The 23,765-nt window shown below is 36.8% G+C and overlaps 1 pseudogene; it reads right to left on the bottom strand.

The window, feature by feature from the left end:
- Positions 1–1,570: 1,570 nt before the first annotated feature.
- On the bottom strand, positions 1,571–22,899 carry LOC103109352 (tubulin alpha chain-like; annotated as a pseudogene).
- Between the last annotated feature and the right edge of the window lie 866 nt (positions 22,900–23,765).

Consider the following 23,765-nt stretch of genomic DNA (forward strand, 5'->3'; position numbering starts at 1 on the left):
CTACCGTTTCCAGAAGATGTGGTCAGAGCTCAAGCCACTAGCAGCTTCTCAGTCCGCCATCTTCCGGGAACCCCCGGAGCATTTCTTTACATGTCAGTTGGTCTTTTGGCCTCTTTGGTGAATATTCTGTTCATATGCTTTCCCCATTTTTGCATATGGTCATTTGTTCTTTTGTTGCTGAGTTTTGTGAGCTTTTAATGTATTTTGGTTATTAGCTTTTGTCTGGTAAATGGCACATAAAGATCTCCTCACATTCTGTAAGGAGTTTCTTTGTTTGGGAGTGACAATTCCGTAACCTCCATCACAAGAAACCTTTAGTTTGTCTCCCAAAAGTAGTCATGTTCCTTCTATTTGCATAGCCTTCAATTCCAGTAGAGATAAAGCATGAATGTCATGTTGGAACTAACACAATAACTACCACCAGTCCTAAAGGAAGCCTTCATTAAGAAGGAAAACATAATAAAACTCAAAATGTATTTACCAAAGCACTTCCATTGTAGAAGGCATTTGCCTATGTCCTGGGATTATAGCTCAAATAACTAGTTCTCCCATTTGGGAAGCTAATGATATACAGGTAGTAGAGATAAAGGATAAATAGATATGCAAACACACTAGGGAGATGACAGATAGATAGACAGACAGATAGATAGATAGATAGATAGATAGATAGATACATAGATAGATAGATAGATAGATAGATAGATAGATAGATAACTATCAGCAGAAAAAAATTGACACACCATAGTAAAACATAAAAAAAGACAAATAACAGATTGGGTTATTTTGAATGAACTCTTGAAGTTGTGATGAAAGTAGGGTTTAAACAAAGGTGAAAACAAGTTACATAAAGTGCTTTAGTAGGATACTTCTAAGCAGAAGAAATGGAAAATTTAAGAGGCAGGGAAGCCCCTAAAGCATGTCAAAAAGGTGGCCAAGACCAGATAAAACAGGGTATTATAGTACATGGCATGACAGTTTACATCCAAGTGGGTTTGAAGCAAGGTGTCATTGCTAAGAACACAGTGACTTCTCTGTAAAATTTAAACAGGAACATACAAAGCATACAAAGAAAAGGAACAAATGGGACTAATCTGTCTGAGTCTGGAAGGGTCAGTGGCTTTGTGAGCAGCAGAAACAATGGAGACATAGAACAATTCAAAGTTGAGTCCAGGGTTGATAAGCACCAAAGCCTGGGTGGTAAAGCATAAATGTAATGATGGAACTAACACAATCACTACCACCAGTCCTAATGGAAGCCTTCATGAGGCAATGGGGAGTGGATTATCTGGACCTCTGTCATCACAGAATAGATTTTGCCACATGCTAATCAAGACATGTATTTCTATATGCCACTGCATCTAGTTATCGAATATATCATACCTTTTTTTAAAAAAAAAAACTACTATTCTCTTTACTTTTAAAATAAAAGCAAGTCAAAATTCAATAATGCATTCTGAAATTGCCCTATAATTCTTTTTTTTTCATATGAAAATATTTTATTGACAGCTTTATGCCACAATAGACTGCTTCACAAATGAGTTCAAGACAGACAGGAGTAAAAAATGTAAAGTTAATACTCTTCACCCCTATCATCTCCATCAGCACTATCTGTTTCAATCTCCTCATAAACCTTCTCTAAGGCAGCCATGTCCTCTCGGGCCTCAGAAAACTCTCCCTCCTCCATGCCCTCACCGACATACCAATGGACAAATGCACGCTTAGAAAACATCAGGTCAAATTTGTGGTTCAGCCGGGCCCAGGCTTCAGCAATGGCTGTGGTATTACTCAGCAAGCACACAGACCGCTGGACCTTGGTCAGGTCTCCACCAGGGACCACAGTGGGAGGCTGGTAATTAATGCCAACTTTGAAGCCAGTGGGGCACCAGTCCACAAACTGGATGCTACGCTTGTTCTTAATGCTGGCAATGGCAGCATTGACATCTTTGGCGACCACATCACCACGGTACAACAGGCAGCAGGCCATGTATTTACCATGGCGAGGGTCACATTTCACCATCTGGTTGGCAGGCTCAAAGCATGTGCTGGTGATTTCCGGAACTGAAAGTTCTTCATGGTATGCTTTCTCAGCAGAAATTACAGGGGCATAGGTGGTTAAAGGGAAGTGGATGTGGGGATAGGGCACCAAGTTGGTCTGGAATTCTGCCAGGTCAACATTCAGGGCTCCATCAAACCTGAGGGAAGCAGTGATGGAGGATGCGATTGAGGTTGATGTAGGTTGGTCGTTCAATGTCCAGATTTCTACAACAGATGTCATAGGTGGCTTCATTGTCTACCATGAAGTCACAGTCACTAGCCCTATAATTCTAAGACAACTTTTTTTGAGCTTCTTTTCTGTTACACTGACAATTGAGAGAAGCTATTTTATAATGATTCACCTTGAATTTTACTCTAAACACTAGCTGGAGCTATCAGAGGATGCCTGAGACAAAGCAACAAAAGCACATCAACTGGTGTGTGTTTTCTGAATAAGCATCTCTACATTTACATTCACCCATTTGTACGTAAATGTTTACTGTTTGCCTATTAAATATCACCATTTAAAGTGGAAGGGTTACAGAATGAATACCCAGATCTACACTATTATCTTGTGATCTCTACATCTCAAAGGAAAGTGACCTTGAGGGTGCAATTGCAAATTATAAGCCTTAAAGCGTGTGTTAAGGTAATGAAAGGCTCTAAGTGACACTGAACCTCCAAAAGCTCTGGATACTATGTTACAAAGGCCTTTGAACATGATACAAGATTTTGTTTGTTCGGTTAGCTTGATTATTTATTCGTGAGAGGAAGCTTTCCCAGTGATTTAAAATCTCTACATGGACATTAACCATTAACTACTTCAAAGTGTCTCTGGGCCAGAAAAGACAATAAATCAGGTGGGATAGGTTTCAGGTTTTGGGGTTTTTTTGTTGTTGTTGTTGTTATTCTAATGCTGCACCAGAATCTGTGACATGCTGTACTCAAGAATATTTATTGCAGAACAAATGAGTATTTTTAGAAGAAGAAATGAAAAAAGAATAGAATTTCAAAGGCAGAAAGAAAAAGCAGAGTAATTCTACAGAGAAATTTACCAGCTACTTTTCACTATTCTACCTCTTCAATGCACACTTTATTTCTATAGTCTCCATAAATTATCCAGTAGCAATTTCTGTGATAGAACTATCAGCAGGAAAAAAAAAAACTATTATATCCTGTTGCTTTATAACATTTTACCAATGTGGGTAGGCTGCAACCCATAAGTATTCGAAAATAAAAATGTTTTCAAATTTGTATTTACATGCTATATTATGTTGCCTCTGAAAGATACTTGGCTTTCTGTTCACTCCTTGTAGAGACAGATAATAGGAAGCTATACAAAATTAATGGTAGCAAAAGCTAACTTTTTGTAATGACTCTTGCTTTAGCAAACTCCAGTCATCATCCCAAGATCTTCATGTTTTCTTACAGACACAGTAGGTTCAGGGAGTCTTTGTATCATGGTACATGGTTGTCATGGATATATATTTATGTTAAGGGAACAATGTGCGTTCAAAGGCATCTACTGTCAGGACCTTTGGCAGAGTAAACTGTGTATTTCTGGGATGTAAGAGACTTTTTTGATGTTTTCTTTTTTCGATTAAATAGTTTAAAATGCCCAAAATAGCAGGGCACGACTCCTGTTCAGCTAGTAATACACTTTCAAAGTTTGTTCTGTTAGCTCCAAATAATTTGTTTATTAAAGCATTAAAATATTAACACATGAAATTAAAAGATCTATTTTCTTTTCTCCATTAACTTTTATAACACACTTCCATCCTACTTGATCATTTCTCATAAGCAAGAATTTGGTGTTTTATTCCATTTTATGTCCCTGGGATTTTACTACATATGTTCTATTTACAAACAGATGTCTTTTAAATATAATAGGATTGGCCTTCTCCTGTAGCAATCAGTCAGCAATTTGTCTTTTAAATAGTAATTTATATTCTTAAATTTTATTCAGATTAGCTTCTATCAATTATCCCTCTTCAATATTGTCAGTTATATCATGCATCAAGCTCTTATGTGTATTGATCTGCTTGTTTGCATGTTTTTTTTTTCTGATTCTCTACTCAGGTCTGTTAATGTACTTTTTCCACTAAACCCTTATAGTTTCAATACTGCCATAGCAAAAGCTGATATATGGTTAACTTTCAGCTCGTGTGTGTGTGTGTGTGTGTGTGTGTGTGTGTGTGTGTGTGTGTGTGTGTGTGCACATGTGTGTTTGCATGCGTATAATTTTACCACTCCAGGCCACAAATTCATTGGGGCGGGAGAGAGATGGAAAGAAATCAGTATCTAATCCTCTCATTCACATGCCACTTCCCAAACCAGTATGCATACATGGCAGGACAAAAACCCTACCCTATAGAGTTCTCTCTCTGGTCCTCGTATTTGTCTTAAGGGTTCTTGCATCATTTCTTTTTTCTATGATCTTTGAACTCACTTTTACAGTGTAGGGTTGTATTGAATTGATAGATTTACTGAAAGAAACTGACATGTTTATGGAATTATGGCCTATTCAGCAAGAATATCTTCTGTCTTTTATTCAAGCTTTGCTTTCTGTTCTTCAGTAGTGACTTTTAACTGTCTTCATAACTTTTGCTAGATTTCTTTCAAGATATTTAGTAATCTTTGTTTCCCTTATAAAGTATCTATTGAAGTTTTTTCCCTTTATGTTTTATACTCGACAGTGAATACAATAGTTTGTACATGCATAACATTTCCCAGTTTTCCTCATAACAATACAACCCCTACTAGGTCCTCATATCTATTCTTTTTACATGGTTAAGTGATTATTATTTTTATAGAGGAATAATTATCATTTCTGTTTGACTGATTAGTGCTGTTAACAGGATACTTTCCCTTCATAAAAAAAAAAAAAGGAAGAAAGAAAAAAAAGCTACATCCTTGAACCTGAGAAATTATAAATAAGGTTAGATGGCAAGGAGTGATTAAACTTGCATATCAAATTAAGTTGATAATTATCTGATATTGGGATGCTGAGATTGTTCTGGATTTCCCAAGTAGGTCCATAACAATAGGAGGATCTTTACTAGCAGAAGAGCATTACAAGGGTAGAGAGCCATTAGGGAACTGATTTGATTGTTATCTAATAGATATACTATTTCAGCGGTTAATGGTTATTTTTGGATTTCATTTGGATTTGCTATGTCTATAAACACATTGTATAAAATAACCATGATTTTTTTTCCATTTTCTAATACCTTTGCCATACTTTTAAGGGTTTTTGTCATGTGGCAAACTCAAAATCCAGCACAGCACGGTAAAGACAGGAATAGCAAGCACCCCCATTTTTTTTGCTACTGTTAGAAAGAGAATGTTATTATAGTAAATACATAATTGACCTGATTAGCAGATATCATTTATGAGGTAAGGGAGCTTCTTATCAAGTCTTTGGTTTCTTGGGGTTATACAGATTTTTATCTTTAGTGGTCTTCACAATCTAGTGTACAAAAATAGAGTCTGTCTATTTTCTCCCCAAATCTACCCCTCTCCATACTTTTCCATATCTAAATGGTTCCATAAATCATAAAGAGAACCTATCAAAACTAGGAGTCCTTTCATAGTCTCACCTCTTGCATTTGTCATATTCAATTTATTGGCAAATCCAACAATTCCTAACCTTAAAATCAAGAGCATAATCAGCCATTTTCACCTCACACTGATCTAAGCAAGCCATGACTACCTCTTCTCTGACGAAAGGAGCCTCTTATGCTCTCTTTATTTAACCTCAGAGCCTATTTTATCATCAGGAATAATGACCTTCAAAAATGCAAATCATGCTATACTGTGCTCAAATTTCTTTACTGGCTTTCTGTTGGGGGCACAATTTAATCTAAGTGTTTATCTTTCACTACTTGTTGTCTTTCACACAGTCTTTCTTAAATTAATTGATTCATTTATTTATTACTTTTTGTCTCCAGGGTTATCATTGGTGCTCAGTGCCAGCAGTATGAATCCATTATTCCTGGCAGTCATTTTTTTCCATTTATTGAATAAGAAAGAGAGAAATTGAGAGGGATGGGGAGAGAGAGAGAGAGAGAGAGAGAGAGAGAGAGAGAGAGAGAAACCTGTAGACCTGCTTTTCCATTTGTGAAGTGTCCATGCTGCAGGTGGGGAGCCTTAGGCTCAGACCCAGGTCTTTGCATGGGTCCTTGTACTTAGTACTATCTTTCACACAGTCTTCATACAACTCTTTTATCTAATACTTCATAAACTTGAAAAGGAATTTCAATTTTAGGGTTTTAATACTTGACATTCTTTCTTTATTTTTTTTATTTAAGAAAGGATTAATTAACAAAACCATAGGGTAGGAGGGGTACAATTCCATACAATTTCCACCACCCAGTCTCCGTTTCCCACCCCCTCCCCTGATAGCTTTCCCATTCTCTATCCCTCTGGGAGCATGGACCCAGGGTCATTGTGGGTTGCAGAAGGTATTCTATTTGAAACCTTCCTTCTTCTTACCATTCTATATCATCTTGAATGTTTTTTTTTTAAAAAAACAAAACAGCAGATCTTGAGTCTTATTCATTTGATTTTAAACATAGTTCTATCAGTCCTAATCATAGGTATCAAGCATGAAACATAAATTGAAGGTTTTTAGATTTGGAAGACAGAAAATACAATTATCACTTTTTACAACTGGAATGACAATATACAAAGAAAATCTAAAGATTCTACTATACATATGCTACAGGAAATGTATCAGAAAGAGAAGGACAAATACCAGATAGCTTCAATTATATGTGGGATTCAGGAGACAAAGCAAGGAAACCTACAGGATAAGCTCTTGAGTCATGTCTACAGATGGGAAGTTACTAAGGGAGTAGAGTGCTTAATGCTCTATGGTGGAGGCATTTTGGTGATATTTTGGGAAGGTATCAAATGTTCCTAGAAGTCTGTAACTTAAGGTTCTATAGACTGAGGTTTCTGTTCTGTTTGTGAACCATAAAATAATCTTTAAGAAATGCTGAGTTTTCAAAAATCTACTTTATCGTTGCACTATAACACTATATATACTACAGGTGTCCACTGTGGGACATCAACATCTGTCTGTACAACATTAATTTCACCACTGAGAACTAGAGTGATTTTGATTTTTTCAATTATCTTTATTTACTTATTGGATAGAGACAGCCAGAAATCAAGAGGAAAGGGGAGACAGAGAAGAAGAGAGACAGAGAAATACCTGCAGCACTGCTTCACTACCACTCGCAAGGCTTTCTCTCAGCTGGTGGGGTCAGGAGACCTGAACCTGGGTCCTTGCACATTGTAACACATGTGCTACCACTCAGCTGCTTGATTTTGATTTTTGTACCACTTTTCTGATAGACTATCTTTTATCTATTTTTCTCAGAAACAGGTAACTAAAATGAAAAGAATTGACCCATGCACTAATTTATTTCCTACCATTATGGTAATATCAAAAGATGTTCTCTAAAGAAAAATTCATTTTACAACATAAATGTTAATTAAAACTATTTTTGTTACACATGACAAATCCTCAGCTATTTTGCTCACCACAAATATGGCTGGTGCTGGTTGTGATTTAATTTTATGGATCTCCTAGTCAATCAACAATAGCATGGCATACAGTGTCAAGTGTTGTAAAGGATATAGAAAGCTTGACTTCTAGTATCTAAATCAGTATGTCTACTAATTAAAAGTAAAAACAGAGCTCTCTGCTTCTGCTTTAGTAATCCCATTCTAAGTAAATTTTCCCATTCTAAAGTAAATTTTCTTTTGGAACTCAAAGAGTCATTCATCATAATGTTTACGGAAATATTCGTACATTCAAAATAAAAAGTGGGATGAACTGAGACATCTAACAACAAGCAAACAAGTAAACAAACTATTCTTTACACACTAGGGGACCTAAAATAACAGCCAAAATGATGGAACTAGATGTTGGAAAGAGAACTTACAGCATAAATTGTTTTTAGCAATCATGAAAACATACAAAACACACATACAGATGATTTATAAATATATATACATACATATGCATGTAAGTTACAAAAATACATATATTCAAAATATGTATAAAGTTAAATTAAACATGTATGCATAACTTACTCAGAAATTTAAAATCACTGCATTTTAAATAGTGAGTGTTCTGAGAAAGAGAAAAGCAAGAAGTTTCAAGAGTGAATATAAAAGGATTTTAAACTGTATGAGTAATATCACAGTGCTTTGACAATATAGAATAAATGCTAAAATAAGTCATTTTGATAAGTACCCACTTTTAAAATTAATTTTATGGAGTAAACTGATGTGATTTAGCAAAAGTCTATAGTGGGTTCTAAATGTTTCACTATATTATTTCTCTACTGTATATGTGGGGAAAAAAACACCTTATAAATATGAAGTCCAAGTCATTACATGTTCTTAAACTAATGATTTGCCAGGCTCTTTAAGGTGATTAAGGATGCATAAGGCTAGTGAGTTAGCACACTTGGTAGGGTACTTACCTTGCCAGGAATGTGACGGGTTCAAATCCTGGCATCATATAGATGCTATAGCAGGTGAGGAAGTTCTGTGACATGATCTCTCTCTCTCCTCTCTCTCCTCTCTCTCTCTCCTCTCTCTCCTCTCTCTCTCTCTCTCTCTCTCTCTTTTTCCCATCTCTGAGTGGCGAGTCCTTAGCTGTGGGGGGAAAAAAACTAAAGATACACAGTAACAATAAAAATAACTAACTCAATAAAAGTCAGTTTGATAAGCACCCACTTTTAAAATTAATTTATGGGGGAAACAATGATTTACAAAAACAGTATTGTCATATGTGTACAGTTTCAAACCTGTTATAAGTGTCTGCACATCACACCCACCACCAACTAACATCTTCCTCAACCATAGCTATAGCTAATATAGATTCTGTTTCAGGAAGTAAACTCTACAGTAGAATCTTTTCTTTACATGGTACATTTACTTTTTCTTTTCTTTTTTTTTCTTTTTGGTATTTTAATCAATACCAGGTAAATATTTCCAAGACTAACTACTTGCTGAATCTTTTCATAAATAGAATATATTCAGGGTCTGTGCAATAAAAAAAAACTAGCTAGCATTTTTATTGAGACAAAAGAGAACATGGAAACCTGTTTTTGACTTCATTTGACATAAGGTAACTATTGATAGTATCTCCAAGAATACAAGAAATGAAACTTCCATCTTAGAAGTTAGGAAAGCTGGAAAGCTATATGTAGTAAAAACTTAAGTCTGCCTCCATTAGTACTTTAGTGTTGTCTCTGGGATTTATTTTCTCTGGATTAACTTTTTCAGAAAGAGGGAGAAGGAAAATCAGAGAAACAGAAAGGGAGAGTCATCAGAGCAATAAATACTGCCCAGGTATGCCCAGGTGATAGATTTGTGTTGTGGAAGGCAAAACAGACACCTGTTCATGTGAGACCCACCCACCTCACCATCAACAACCTCCTGTGTCTGAACAGCAGAAGGAGGCATCCACACAAAGGACCATCTCAGGTTGTCTAGATCATTTAGATTTAGACTGAATAAAATTCAACTCAATTTAGATGTCAATCAACTATGGAAGTTCCAGTAGACTAAAATATATTTTCAAGCAATACTTGCTTTTCCTCTCAACTGCTCTAATACTATCTCTTTCACAATGGTGAACATTTTAATATCAACATTTCAATTACACTTCAATACTCCCTGCACAAAACTAAACTGTGAGGCTCTTGACTATATTACTGAACATTTTATCTCTTTGCATGGCACACAATAGGCTTATTTACATTTTTTTCTTTCATGCTTCAAATTTAACTATAATCCACAAAGGGAGTTATACTAATGCCTCCATAATGCTTTATTTCTCATATACATGATTTTACCTCTTTTCAAGTGCTATATTTACATAATTCCTAAGATTATGTTCACAAAAACTAAACCATTTTTAAGGCCCTGAAGATTCATCTTTAATAGCTCAGGGGGAAGCATGTTCTCAAACTATGGATGTGGAGAAGTTAATGACAAATTACATAAAGGGACTGAAACTGACTTCAGAGATAACACAAATCACAAGCTCTCCCCCTCCCAAATGTAACCGGTGTATTAGCTTATGGGCAAGAACTACGTCTGTTTAGATGACAAGGTTGATCTGTACTTAGTCTTTGGGACTCTCCATCCCAGTATTTCTGAGGTTGGAATGTCTTCTTGTTGGAGAAAAAGAAACTGAATTTAGCTATAAGGGGGCAGCTCTCCTGAGCATTTCTCCTTTTTGACATAAAGCAATTTGATTCAAGGGGAGAAAATGATACTGTGTACAGATTTAAGTTAGCTTTTGAACGTCAGTTCTATCTCTCATAAGCCTACAGTCCTTACTAATTCTGAGGCGCAGAAGAAATTTTGTCTGCTGGCCTGTGATTTCTGATTTACATCAGGTCCCTGGGGAGCACCAGTAAAATGAAGCAGCACTGGAATGTTCCATGTAAGTATCAGCACCCCTATCACTATAACTAAATCCAGAGTGCTGAAACTTTATATGAGTCTTTAAAATTACTATTCTTCCTTTCATTTGGGAAAAAAATCATTGATCACCTGGCTGTTCAAGTCAAAGAATGTGTCATGTACTAAATTTTAAGAGAATTTACTATGTCCTCAGTCTCACTCACTGTTCAAGTGAACACTGGAAAATGCTGTCTTTTTGTGTTATACCCTATCAGATAACTTGGCCAAGTCACGTATTTTGCTTCATTAAGTACCCAACTACAGAAATGTGTGTGTGTGTGTGTGTGTGTGTGTGTGTGTGTGTGTGTGTGTTTTCTATAAAGTTATTATCCTATTTGGAGCATGGAGTTTTAGTGTTTGAGAGGAAAAGCAGGATTTATTTCTTTTCATACACTAATAAAATATGAAATATGCTTGCCAGTGTACTAAATTTAAGGAGATTGATGACAGTCTGTTCACCCTCAGGAAGGTTTACAGCCATGGGCTGGGAGGTGGTACTGCAGATAAAGCTTTTGTAATAGATAAATACTCAAGCAAGAAAATCTTAAGTTGGATGGTTGGGCATCACATATTCCAGTGGTGTTCTAGTTCTCTCTCCTCTGCCCCTCTTTACTTAATTTATAAATAATGGGTTTTTTTAAGGCTTATGGTTTAATTGAATTTTTTTTTAAAGGTAGGGTTCTGGTGCCTGATTATCAAAGATGGATCTAAATTGGGGGTGAGAATGTTTTGCACACAACCTGTCTTGGGGAAATGAGAAACTGTTCCCAAGTTTACTGTAAACAACTAGTGTCACAGTGAAGTGATAAGGGGGTGGGGGACTTAGCATTGTAATGCAGTGATGCAATCAAACTTATATTTCCATTGGAAACAACTCTGAAGGTTGGGTAGATTAAAAACTGGCATTTGAACAAAGTGTAGATCAAGCAAGCACTCAGGACTTGGAAAGCTAAAATTCCAAATTCCTGTAGAAAGAGAGCCTCAAATAAGCAGTCTAACATTCTGCATACAATTTCCTGGAGATATTTGCCAGTTTCTAGCTGTGTACATGCAGTATAAAATGCCAGGAACAAGCAGAAAGCAGCTGCTAAGAGGTTATAAAAATAAGCAGAGATTGCTATAATTTCACAGTTCTTAGAAGGCAAATATTGTAGTTCAAGGTTCACCAGTGATAAAAGGAATTGACTGCAACCTTAGTTATCTAGTAAAAATCCCCAATAGGCACTTTCATCAGAATAAGGATAATTAATTACTTTAATTGATATCATACACAAAGAATAAATATATCGAGGTATATTACCAGGACATAGTGGAATTGATAAAGAAATATATAGCAACAGTACTTTTATAGAATATATTTACATTTGACAAAAATATCACTGGGCCAAAGAATAAATTTAGATTGATAAATAATCAACTACAATCTTAGCCCAGAGAGGTAAGAAGCAACTAGCTAAAAAAAAAAAAAAAAAAAGCAACTAGCTGAGTCACTACATTAAATAAAGCCATATATATATATTTATTTATAGTAGCATTGAACAGTATAAATGATGATCGTACAAGGGTACGATACAGAAAATCCTAATAATGGCATTTTCAAAGTTAACAACATTTCCAAATAACTTGGTTACAATAATAACTATTTATTGCTTTCTTCAAACCTAAGACAGAAGGAACCCTCCCCATTCTTTATAAAATCAATATTTCTCCCAGTCGTGGAACCTCTCGGGCATGGTTCAGTTTTCAATAGGCTTCTCTTGGTTCATACTGTATCTGCTGATCTAAACTTAATCAATGCAACCAGTACCACCTCTACATTTTTCACTTCTGACTGTGTCCACAGATGACAGACCTGCGGTGTCAACCCTTCAGCTCCCGTACTCTGCTGAGACTATACCTAGCTCATAGGACTCTTCAATTCCATTTCAGATAGTTCACTTCCTAACAAAGCCCCAACACCCTGATATGAACCAGCGCCCAAGAGACAGATCACATGTACACAATATCCATGTCAGGAGAAAATACATACCTTAAAGCAAAAGTATACAATAGTTTTCAGTGACCCAATAAGTGCAACAAGCAAGTAGAAAGACCTAAAAAAGACAAAATAAAGTACTTACTCAAATAATTTCAACTTAGACCTAGAAACTCTCCTCATCTACTTCCTATTTCATTTCCCTCAATCACTCCAAGGCTAACCTTGTCAGACAAAATAAAGACTACAAAAGCTGGATAAGGGCAAGAGACTGGCATACTTTATTATTATTATTTCTTTATTGAGGGATTATTAATGTTTTACAGTTGACAGTAAATGCAATAGCTTGTACATGCATAAATTTTCCCAGTTTTCCACATAAGAGACTGGAATATTTTAATGATGGCTCTTTGGCTTACTACCAGGCCACCTCTTCTCCCAGGGCCCTAGTCAGGGAGTCCTGGGGTTCCCATAGAGACATGATGTGCCTAGACCTCTAATAGATCCCTCTCTCCACTGACACTGGTCATCTCCATCAGGATAAACATAATGGACTCCTATGTGGGCTTCTATAGGACCTTGCCTTCAATGTGGACCAACAGTCGTAGGGACTGCCCCATTCTTGGAAGGGAGGTTGGACAAAAATGCTCTACCACTCAAGGAAGATGGGTCTGGAAATTGGTGCAGCCTAGAATGTTCCTAGCTAGGACCACAGAATGTGAGCTCAGACCTACAGGCATGCAGAAATTACACAGGCTCCTGCACTTAATATAGGCCCAGATCAAATTGATGAGGTTTATAGTTAATGGTATTTATATAATTTTCCCAGATTTGGGAGCTACTCTGTTCCCTGATGCACCTATCTAGTCCTATTTCCAACCCTGACACTATCTCCACAGACAGTACCTTTGACCCACCTGCATGTTAGCTGTCAGGCTCAGGCAAAAATTAGTAAAGTCATGGGCCCCCTGGAATATACCTAAAATAGACCTAGTAACTTTTTCCAAAATGGAAACCTCAAATCTAATCTGCTATATTCTTGCCTTAAGGTTCCAGGTTACTAAACAATTAGTTCTTTATATCTTAGTGCTTTTTCAGACACCAAGTTGCAGATGCTACCATGATGCCAACCTGAATCCCCCCGGGCAGACAACCTCACAGATGTACCCTGGAACCCCATCTCTCCAGAGCCCTGCCCCACTAGGGAAAGATGGAAACAGGCTGGCAGTATGGATCGACCTGTCAATGCCCATGTCCAGATGAGAAGCAATTACAGAAGCCAGGCATCCACCTTCTGCACCCCATAATGATCCTGGGTCCATATTCCCAGAGGGATAAAGAATAGAAAAGCTATCAAAGGGGTGGATGGGATATGAAACTCTGGTGGTGGAAATGTGTGGAAGTGTACCGCTCTTATCCTATGGTTTTGTCAAATTTTCTATTTTTTTATTTTATAAATAAATTAAGTAAATAAATTTTAAAAGCAAACAAATAATAGATCCAGATTTTTAAAGCAAAAAATTATTTGGAATATAGAACATTTTCACATCTAGAATTGAATGTTCATGTAGCATTAGATTAAAAACAATTGATTGGGTCTGGGTGGTGGCACACACAGTAGAACACACAATGCACAAGGTTCTGGATTCACTTGCCAGGGGAATAGTCATGAGTAATGAAGTGGTGATATAGATGACTCTTTATCTTTGTCTCTCTCTATTTCTCCTTACCCCCTGAATTTCTCTCTGTCCTATCAAATTAAAATAAATAAATGAAATATTTTAATGTTATAAAATAGTTAATGAGAGGTTCATATATATTTTATAAGTGTCTATGCATTTTATTATGTATATTTTAACTGAAAATAATGTGCCAAGATTGAGAGATGTCTTACCTGGTAGAGGATACACTTTACCATGCTTGAGGACCCAGGTTCAAGTCCACATTAAGTAGAAATTGGACCAAGCTATAAAGTAGCATTACATAGCAAAAGAAAGGAAGAAAGCAAGAAAGAGGGAACGGGGACTGGGATGGACAGTGGCACACTGGGTTAAGTGCACATAATATGAAGCATAAGGACCCGAAAGGATTCTGATTTGAGCCCCTGGCTTCTCACCTGCAGGGGGGTCGCTTCACAAGCTATGAAGCTGGTCTGCAGACTTCTACCTTTCTCTCTGCCTCTCTATCTTCCCCTCCCCTCTCAATTTCTCTCTGTCCTATCAATAATAATAATAATAATAATAAATAATAATAGCTACAGGAGAACTGGATTCACAGTGCAGCAATGCAGGCACTGAGCCTCAGCAATAACAAAAAAAAGGCGGGAGTCGGGCTGTAGCACAGCGGGTTAAGCGCAGGTGGCGCAAAGCACAAGGACCGGCATAAGGATCCCGGTTAGTACCCCGGCTCCCCACCTGCAGGGGAGTCGCTTCACAGGCGGTGAAGCAGGTCTGCAGGTGTCTATCTTTCTCTCCTCCTCTCTGTCTTCCCCTCCTCTCTCCATTTCTCTCTGTCCTATCCAACAACGACAACAACAATAACTACAACAATAAAACAACAAGGGCAACAAAAGGGAATAAATAAATAAAATAAATATTTTTTAAAAAAAAGGAAGGAAGGATGGAAGGAAGGAAGAAAGAAAGACTGCAAAACATCTCACCTGGTTAGTGTGATTACTTTGTTATGTCCATGACCCAGATTTGAACCAGATTTCCTCCACACTGGAGGAAGCTTTGGTGCTATGGTCTACTTTTCTTTCTTTCTCTCTCCATCTGAAAAAAGTCAGCCCAGAGAGTAGAAATGAACTAGCTCAGCAAAATCTATTGTGTTAATTACCCACTTTTAAAATTCACTTTACTGGGGTAAATAATGATTTACAAGAAAGTATTCACCACATGTGTATAGTTTGTCATCTCCTGTTACAAGTGTATACACAGCAACCCTCCACAACTAAGATCTTCCTCAACCATAGCTATAGTTAATACAGATTTTACCTTATGGAGTAAGATCTTCCAAAGCAAAGACAAAAAAAAGTCAATGAATTAAGGTTGCAAATCAAATCATATACATATACATATACATATGCATCTCCAACTTTTGAAAAGTCTTGGCCTTTTTCAGTGATTATGGTCTACGTCACTGTATAGGTTTTTTACGATTCCAGTCTAGACATTTCCAAATGCGAGGTGAAGGGGGTCCAGTCAGTTGTGGGGGATCAAGTGCTATTTTTCAAGGAATTAGAATTTGGTGGAGGTGAAACAGACTTACAGTGACACAAAGAAACAATATAAGAAAACTGGGGTGAAAAATGAACACAAATAATAAAGTCACAAACAATAAAGAAAAAAAGAAGATACAAACTATTATTACCAAAAAAAGGAGAAGGAAATTACAGCTCAAGTTCCACTAAATAAATAAATAAATAAATAAATGGTAATAAAATATATTTTGATAACTTTGTGAAAAAAATGTACCCTAAGGAAAAACAGACAAATCTCTTTTTTTTAATTTATTTACAAAATAAAAAATAATGACAAGACCATAGGATAAGAGGGGTACAATTCCCACCACCAGAGTCCCATATCTATCCCCTCTCTTGAAAGCCTTCTTAGTCTTTATCCCTCTGGGAATATGAACCTAGGATCATTATGGGGTGCAGAAGGTGAAGGTCTGGCTTGTGTCATTACTTCCCCATTGAACATGGGTGTTGTCAGGTCGATCCATACTCCCAGCTTGTCTTATCTTTCCCTAGTGGGGCAGGGCTCTGGAGAGGTGGGATACATTGGAGAGTTCGAAATAGACAAAATTTTTTGAGAGAGAGAGAGAGAGAAAGAGAGAGAGAGAGATCTTACCAAACTAATCATCTTGGGATTTTTAATCAGTAGTTATCATGTAAGACATACACGTGTGAGGCATCAGGTATGATTCTTGAAATTGCATATGCCACCACAGAGTTATGATTGCTCTGTCTTGCTTGCTCTAATGCTTTGCATTAAAAATAAATAAATAACGCTTATGGTACATTGCATCAATGTAAAGGACTCTGAGGTGGCATGGTGTTCAGGTTCTGGCACATGATGGTGGAGAAAGACCTAGGGTGGGGGGTTAGAGTGTTATGTGGAAAACTGAGAAATGTTACTGATGTACAAACTACTGTATTTTACTGTTGACTATAAATCATTAATAAAGTAGAAAATAAATGTAAAAAAGGGAGAAATGGAAATCTAATTAGTTCTAAATCTTACAGTGAGATCTTGTGTGCGTTTTAGAAAACCCTCACAGGAGGAGATGAAATGGGGCAGGAAGTGGGGCACCTGGATAAGCACTCACATTGCAGTGCTCAGAATGCAGGTTGAAGACTTCATCCCCACCTAAAGGGGAAAGCATCACAGGGGGTGAAGGAATGCTGTAGCAGTCTCTCTCCCTCTCTGTCTCCTGTCATTTTTTAAGTTTATCTCTGTCTATACCCAATAATAAGTTTTCAGAAGTAAATGCAATAATAAATACATAATATATAAAAAGAGAATATAAAAAAGACAATATGAGTAGAAAATTCAACACAGTCTATAAGTGAACCACTAAACTTGATAAATAAATCTAGGAAGGTTGACAGAAACAAAATTAATATTTAAAATCAATTTTTTCTATATACCAATAGTAAATATCTTTATTAATTGATAATTCTTTTTAGTCTCCAAAAAACATTAAATCAAATGAAGTAATCAGACAGATGTTATGGCTTTATTCCTGTTCTTATGAAACTCTGATTAGGTTATTAGCTGCATGGTTATCTAGGATTCCTTTTATAATTAATGTTCAGGAAGTTTATGTCTGTAACTTCTTTTCTGAGAGATTCTTATCAAATGCCCTTTTCTTTCTGCATTAGACCACCATATGGATTTTTACTGCTCACATGATAGATTATATATATTAATTTGTGAATGTAAAAGCAATGCTATATTCCTGGTATAAAACCCACGTGATTGGGGGCTGGGCAGTAGTGCAGTGGGTTAATTGCACATGGCACCAAGCCAAGACCAGCACAGGGATCTGGTTTCAGCACCCCTGCCACTCTTCATCTGCAGGAGGATCGTTTCATAAGCGGTGAAGCAGGTCTGCAGGTGTCTTTCTCTCCCCGCTCTGTCTTCCCCTCCTCTCTTTATTTCTCTCTGTCCTATCCAATAACAAGAGCAATAATAACAATAATAACAACAACAAGGGCAACAAAAATGCAGGGGTGAATGGCCTCCAGGAGCAGTAGATTTGTGGTGCAGGCACCGAGCCCCAGCAATAACCCCGGGGAATAATAATAACAATAATAATATCCCACAAGATCATAACGTATTAACCTTTTTCTACATTGTTGGATTTTCTTTGCTCAAATTTTGTAGTGACAACTTGTGTCTATTTGGATCCAATTGTCTTTTTCTGTAAGGTTCTGGATATTCCATTTTGATACTCCATCTTGCTCCCCCAATTTCTTATCTTTTAAATTTAGAGGTTCATTAAGTTGTTCCTGCATTGCCCCTTCCTTTGTAGAAGCCTTGAAATTCTGCATAGAGCTCCTCTCCCATTTTCAACTCAGAGTGATGGATGAATACCTTTCAACCACTGATGGTCAATATTTTTATCATTATAGATTCATACAATTTGTCTCTTACTTTTTAAGTTTCTTCAAATAAGAAGGCAAATCTATATCCTATCACCTGATACTGGAGTAAAATAGAATCAAATGTATATGTCTTATTTAACTTTACAATAAACCTCTCACGCCATCACCATAGGAAAAAGGATTAGTATCCATACAATTATTCATATAATAAAATTGATATGGTCTTTATATCTACCCATTTCCTCACATGAATAATCCAATCAGCTAAGTCCTACAAAGGAAGCTCAAAATATATCACCAGTACATTGAATCACTACCATTAACAATAACTCTAGCTCAGCTCACATGTTGGTAGTTAAATTTGGATATTATGACCTCCATTTTTCTGGAAATCTAGTTTCCCAGAATCCATAAAGGAATTGTGATTGTCTCAGGAAGCTTCTTTTATACAAGGTGGACATACAAGCTTCCACATTCACACTGGTCTACATGGTAGTGAAAACAGACTTCAAATAAAAAAGGAAAAAAAAGGAGTCCGGCAGTAGTGCAGCGGGTTAAGTGCACGTGGTGCAAAGCACAAGGACCAGCGTAAGGATCCTGGTTCCAGCCCCCCCCCCCACCTGCAGGGGAGTCGCTTCACAGGCGGTGAAGCAGGTCTGCAGGTGTCTGTCTTTCTCTCCCCCCTCCCTGTCTTCCCCTCCTCTCTCCATTTCTCTCTGTCCTATCCAACAACAACAGCATCAATAACAACAACAGTAACAACTACAACAATAATACAACAAGGGCAACAAAAAGGGAATAAATAAATAAATATTTTTTAAAAAAGGAATTGAAGTTCTTTGCCGGGTGGGGGGGAACAAGAGCAAAATCAAAATAGCCTATACTTTCCTTTGAATTTTCTTTTTTTTTCTTTTATCTTGTTTTATTTATTGGATAGAGACAGCCAGAAATCAAGAGGAAATGGACGATAGAGAAGGTGAAAGAAAGACACCTACATCCCTGCTTCACCACTCACAAAGCTTTCCTCATGCAGGTGGGGACCAGAGGCTCGAACCCAGGTCCTTGAGCATTGCAACATGTGCGCTCAAACAGGTGTGCCACCACCCAGCCTCTCCGTTGAACTTTCTATTGTAATATTTATTTTTTATTATTTACTTATTCCCTTTTGTTGTCCTTGTTGTTTTATTGTTGTAGTTACTATTGTTGTTATTGATGTTGTCATTGTTGGATAGGACAGAGAGAAATGGAGAGAGGAGAGGAAGACAGGGGAAGAGAAAGATAGACACCTGCAGACCTGCTTCACCATTTGTGAAGTGACTCCCCTGCAGGTGGGGAGCCAGGGGCTCGAACTGGGATTCTTACACCAGTTCTTGCGCTTAACCTGGGTGCTACCACCCGACTCCCTCTATTGTAATCTTAACAGAATTATTTGTAAATGCAATACTCCTTCCCACACCATTCTCATCCTCATCCTCATTTTCATTCCCATTCAGTTTGGGGGATCTTAGTGGGGGAGGAGGAAGGATTTGGAAGTAGAAGCAAAAATGTTCTACTTAATATTATACTTATATATGGATAAGTATAGTTGCTACACAAAGGATTGCTGCTTTTGATTGGAAGGTCATTGAAATTCACTAGTTACTCAACATACCCATTCATTTATAGGAAATATTTTGGGGTATCAATTGTGTACTAAGATATTGTTTCTGGGATTGTAACTTTATTTTTCAATCTAACTCCAATATCACTCTCCTGTGAAAATGCTGACATGTGGGGGTTTTGTTGCCACCAGGTTACATTTCCACATTTCCCCCAAATCGGTACCAGCACATTTCACCTCCCACCAAACCATCACCTTATTCCAACATATGGATTTAGGTGCATAGCCTCCCTTAGTACTTCTCCTCTCCTCCTCCGTCTGAATTTTCTAGTGTTAAAACTTTGAAGAAAATACAGTCATTATTCTAAAGAAGTTCATCTTTTGAAAATGAAATTACATGTACTTAACATGGTAAAAACAAAAAGTATGAAAAGTTCACTTTTAAGTAATGAAACTTAAAAAATAAACACAAGTTCATATTTCAAGTTTGCAACTTCAAGGCATGAACAGATAATTCTCCCATGATCATCTCTTACTACAAAAGAGTAAGTTTGGCTACCTACTACAACAAAACGATTAAGTGCTACTCATGACTAAGTTAAAAGGAAAAACAATAGAATAGCTAAAAATTTCCTATTGAATGTCTTAATAGGAAAACAGTGAAACAGAGATATTAGAAATATTTATATCCAAAAGAGTCCTGTCAATATTTTCCTATAAGTATTTGATGGCTGCTGGCATAATACACAAATCTTTGATCTGTTTGGAACTTACTTTTGTATGTGGTGAATTGTGGTCTAATTTGATTTTACTGCATATTTCAATACAATTTTCCCAACATCATTTATTAAAGAGATTCTCCCTTTTTTCCATGTAATGTTTCAGATCCCCTCATCAAAAATTAAGTATCTGTAGGTGTGAGGAGGCTTATATCTTTGCTACACTTTGGATAAAGCACAAAGGCAACATGTTGAGTGAAACAAGCCAGAAAGAGAAGGATGAATATTAGATGATCTCTGAGGCTGAGTTTGGTGGAAGGAGTTGGCAAGTGAAGCTATTTCCATCCTCACCAGCACCACCAATTGACTTTGTTTGGTGGCTAGCATTTAAGAAGCAAGGAAAATAAAGCAAAATATAGGGTGAAACTTGGACTGGGTGTAGTGGACTGATGCAAAGAAAAATGCCTTGGGGAAGGAGGGAATGGGGTAGGATGGAGGAATATTGGAGTTCTGGTGCATCATGACGGAAAAAAGCCTAGTTTTGGGGAGTGTCTGGCACACACCTATTATGCAGAGATGACATATTGTACTATGTTGCTAACAACTTTACTGTAAACCATTAACCCTCCCCTCTAAGGAAGTAGAAAAAAAATTTTTTTAAAGATACTTGGTTAGGGGAGGTAGCATAATGGCTATACAAATGGCTTTGAAGCCTGACACTGAAGTTCCAGGTTTAGTCACCTGCTTCACCATAAGCCAGAGCTGAGCAGTATTCTGTCAAAAATAATAATAAATAATTAAATACAAATAATGAACATGAATAAAGAGATATTTCTGGGCTGTGAAGACAGCACAATAATTATGCTAATGACTTCTAAGCCTGAGGCTTTCCAGGTTCCATACCCAGCACCACCATATGCCAAAGTCCTGCAGTGCTCTGGAGAGAAAGAGAGAGAATTAAATATCTTCTAAATTTCAAAATTATTTTTAATATTATTCATTTATTTATTTTCGATAGAGTCAGAGAATTTGTGAGGAAATGGAGGGAGACAGGGGGAGAGAGACACCTGTAGTACTTCTTCATGACTCATGAATCTTCCTCCCTGAATTTGGGGACCAGGCTTGAACTGGGTCCTTGTGCACTAGAATGTGTGTACTTAAGTCTCTGAGCATGGCAGTTGCAGAAATAATGTATAAATTTATATGAACGTGCATCATATTCTACAAGTACAAAGAGACATCTAACATAGTAAAAAAGAAGACATTTAGTTGCACCGTGATTCCAATTAAATAAAAATTAAATGCTTAAAAGCAATTATGGCGAGTTTTATAGTCTTCACAAAAAAGTCATGTACTTTTTATTGAATTATGTCAATACTTTAGTTTGACTAATATGATTAGATAATAAATTAGATGTAAGTACTCAAGGAAAGGCAAAGCCTCACCTGGCCTATTAATGTCAACTGTGTATCTATATCATGGAATAGCCCTATTTCACAGTGTATTAAAACACTCAGTTTTGTTAAATTACTATAAAATATTCTAAAACTAATGTCTTCATACTTGTGCCAATATTTTAGGGAATTCTCAAAATATCACTGCTTTCTTTATATTAGATAACTGAATTATAATTATTTCTATATTAGAAAAGCACATATGCACACGTATATTTAATTTTAGGGTTGACTTGAAGTTTTTTACCATAATGAACTGACTAGCGAGTACTATGTATGGAATCAGACAGGCCTTGTAACTCATCTGCTTCTGTCATTTACCAGATCTCAGCTTTTTCATCTGCTAGACAGCACAGGTGTATCCAAATGATCAGGCTATAGTGAGGCGGGGATGATATAAATCCGAAAAACCACCAGGCTTACAGTCTGGTCTCTATGCCCAATTGACAACAGTACTTTCCATTACAAGTTATCCAGGTCACAGCATTGCACTTTCCTGTGCTCATAAAAGGGCCCTGTGATTGTCTGACTGCTGCGACTTAGCACATTCTGCAGCACAGAACTGGCACCAGGCCTTCTTCACAGAGGCCTGTCTCAGCACAGACTTCTAAGTATTACAGCCATTCCCTTCTATGAGCATTAAAGCAACAGAATGCTTATGCAACTCTTGGGTAGAAACTTGAAGGAGTCTAAAGAAAGAGACTCAAGACCGAGGTGAGACAAGTGTGTGGATTAGTGAGGAAAACTCCATCGGTTACCGTGACTTATTACCTGTGGTTTCTTTGCAAGTGATTTCGATCTAGAAGATCTGTTCTAATTTTCTGTTTTCGTCCACATCTTAGTAAACAATTCAAACATGCTTAGAAGTTATTATAATTTCACAGAGCCAGATCAGTGGGTTTATTGCTCAGTGGTTCAAATTACTTATCTATTTCATGGTCCAATAGATCCATGAATCCCGATGTTTTTGCATTGCTAATTGTGATCTTGAGATCTTGGGATTTTCCCATTTTGGGGGGGGAAAAAAGCAAGAATTTTAACAAATAAGATGCAAAATATGCATCACATATTTGGGAAATAAATAATGAGTAAACTTTATATGATACTCAGAAGCAAAGGGAGGGTGGTGAAAATTGAGAAAACCTGGTAGAAAAATAAAAATGGGGGGATGGGGACACATAACTCTGGTGGTGGGAACAGTGTGGTACTATATCCCTAATATCTTATAATTGTTGTAAATCATTAATAAAAATTTTAAAAACAAAGGGAATAAAGACAGGTAATAGGAAAAAGATTCTTGAGAAAAGTATCCAATGTGACTGAAATCTCCAGACAAGAAATGGCATATTATCAGTTCTCTCAAAGTGTGGAAAGTAATTGTGTGCTATCTGGTGCATAGCTGAGCAGAAAGAAGACCAAGCTGGGAGGAGTTCAGTTTGGAAAGAGAGGCTCAAACTATAAACCTCCTTGAATGGCAGCCTCCATAAATGATTTGGGGTTGTCATTTCAGATATTTGGGATACTACAACAGAAAATGAAACCACGGAGTATGAGCTAAAGTTATTCATTTGGTTTTGTTCATTTTCTTATGCACTTTACATCTTTATTTTCTAAGTTTTTCCTTTGCCGTGATGGAAAAAAATCTAAAATTAAATAATGGTGATAATTGATCTATTCTATAAATAGACTAACACCCATTAAATTCTTTCTACTTTAAATGGGTGAACTTTTGACATGTAAATCCTATTTTAGTAAAGCTGTGAAAATGTGGAAGGAAGGAAAATGGCTCCTTTTTAATTGAGTTTTGTGAAACACTATGGAAGATAGTGGGAACGAAGAATGTCATTATCTGAGGAACCAAAACATTGTCACTTGC

This window comes from Erinaceus europaeus, chromosome 14 (genome assembly GCF_950295315.1).
Source record: "Erinaceus europaeus chromosome 14, mEriEur2.1, whole genome shotgun sequence".
Taxonomy (NCBI): domain Eukaryota; kingdom Metazoa; phylum Chordata; class Mammalia; order Eulipotyphla; family Erinaceidae; genus Erinaceus; species Erinaceus europaeus.